The following is a 2665-nucleotide window of genomic DNA, read 5'->3' on the forward strand; positions in this document are numbered from 1 at the left end:
GTACGCTCGATTTTATAAACTTGTGAACTCACCAACTATTTTCATAGTTGACGCTCGTTTTACATGCTTTTTCAGGAAATAATTAGTAAGTGGATGTAAAGATTCATCATCATAGAGCATGCTGCATCGTGTTGAAGCTATTATGAAGTTATATTTTAAACAATGTTATTTTGAAAAACTTGTACTTTGTTACTTTTTAAGCTATGGGTTGTAAACTTTAAATACTGCTATGGTGATGTATCTTTATCTTTTGCAATGAAACCGTTATCGCTGTCATACCTTGCGTTTCCGCTTTAGCGTGGTGTGATAATAGTTGTTATGTTACCAACTAAGCAACATCGGGTGTTTCATCTTGAGGGTTTCCATGAGTAGACTTTCTTGGAGGCATGGTTCTAAAACACAATAATAAAATACATACATGTAATTGTTTTAAAATAGTGTAAGGTTTTTGATACATCATCATTTTTCAAACATTGTATGTTGTCAAAATCATACTTTGCATTACTATTATGCATATAGTTTTTTTAATTTATAGAAGATCCTTTATCTGATAATAAAAGTATATTATAAATTCCATGATTAAACTTAACATTTGAAACTTTTGGCAAACATAACTTATTCCGCATAATGCTTAAAACAGTTTGAACATCCCAAAATATTACATCGTCATCAAAACGAAGTTTTTAGTTTTCATCCAAAAGACTTCCCACATAGGTATTCAAACATAACAAAGTAAAATACAGACATATAGCATGTGGTTAACAAGTAACCGCAACTCTCTCTACATTCATGGCAATCAGGATAGCCTATGTCGTATACTGATGTAGGATATCCATTCCTACCATCAGTTCATCTAATACCTCTTCTTGTCCAGCAATTACCATCTAACTTTCATGTAGGCCTATTGCCATCCACTAAATCCTCCTTGACTCCTCCGGTGATGGACTTGTATGCCGAACAGATATCCTAATGACTTGATATGGTAGGGGTACTCTCGATCCTGATATGTCAGGTCATGTTATGCTAGGTCTTACCCTACTAGGTCCTGCTCCCTTAAATGTCATCCCCACACACCTAAAGACGTTCTTCCTCATTGTGTATCGAATACGAGGCCTGGATAATAGTGGTTATGGTATCACCAATGCACGCGAACCTCCATGTTGCTGACTCGAGGTGTTGTTGCTACTAGTATCCTCTGATTTTCCCGTGTCTCTCGTCTCTTCATATGAATCTTCCTGCATAGGGATTGGTGGGTCACGTCTTGAGATTTTCGTAACATATCCAAACTCGTCGGTGAAAAAGGTGGTATAGGATGACAATGATTTCGATATAGCAGAGTGAGACATAAATATAACGAGCTATAAAATGATGTCACAACTAGCATTTTGCTAGGAAATTCTACTTTCATGTAATCATTCACCTAGTGTAATAACTTTTACTCTAAGTGAATACTATACTGATGGGTTTTGAGCATTCTAACACTTCCTAAGTGTACATGCAACCCTAATAACCTTGGATCTATGTTTGTCTAATTATCATGCAAAGTTGAATTCCAAGGTTATATTCCTATCTAGCATACATGGGGAAGAATTTTAACTTAAAGTATAGATAGAATAACTTACCTTGTTGTTGTTTGTGTTCCTTGAAACCTTGTGAGCCTAGCACCCCAAGTGTGATGCCTCAAATACTTCACACAACACCAAATGCTCTTGGCAGAACTTATGAGAGAACACACACTTCTCAAAAATCGGCCAAGCCCTCTTGTTTCCTTTGTGTAGCCGATTTTGGTGGAGAACATGTTTCTTATTTAGTGTTAACACATCTAGGGTTAAACCCTAATATGTCATGACTCTTCATTCCCATGACCCATGGGTTTGTAACTCCCATGGAGCATCCATGGAGCATCCTATTGGTGGAACCCAACTTGATAATCCATGGAGCCTCTTAGCCCACTATACAAGATATGGATGATTTACATAATCAACCCATATATTTAATTAGTTATCTTTTGATCACATAATTAATTCTAAATTAATTCTTGAGCAAACTAATCAAATAATATTATTAATATATTAGAACTTATAATATATTAATAATCTCCAAGTGTTATTTCTCTCATTTAGTCTATCTAATTGCATGGTGCCATGCAACCCAAATGGACCATACCGGGTCGGGTCAAGTACATACCATAAATAGTTATGGACTTAGACACCTTATCCAACAGTCTCCCACTTGGATAAGTCTAATAACTATTACTGCAAGTATGACTTCAGGAACCGATCGGCAATCGTAGCTCTTTACAAGGTTTCTCGGAACTGAGAAGATGATGGTACGCCATTTAAGATAAGTGATCATATAATCCTCTGTTCTAGATATCAGTCGGACAAATACACGGAACAACGTCTTACTTATTGTCCAACAGTTTGTTTCCCGATTTCCGATTTGTTTGACAAAGAACTTCATTGAACACATCAATTTAGTTCTGACCGGGCCCGGTACATATGTCAAAACAAAATCATCGAGGGGCCCAAATATCAGCTTCTAATCCAAGAAGGAACAGATAAACTTCGACTCATATGTTTGTTCCACCACTCATTGAATTACACACAAGAGCACGTTTTATAACATCGAGTTACCAATGCATTTTCGTACAATCAATGCATAA

The sequence above is a fragment of the Lactuca saligna genome, chromosome 7, assembly GCF_052625555.1.
Source record: "Lactuca saligna cultivar CGN05327 chromosome 7, ASM5262555v1, whole genome shotgun sequence".
Classification (NCBI taxonomy): domain Eukaryota; kingdom Viridiplantae; phylum Streptophyta; class Magnoliopsida; order Asterales; family Asteraceae; genus Lactuca; species Lactuca saligna.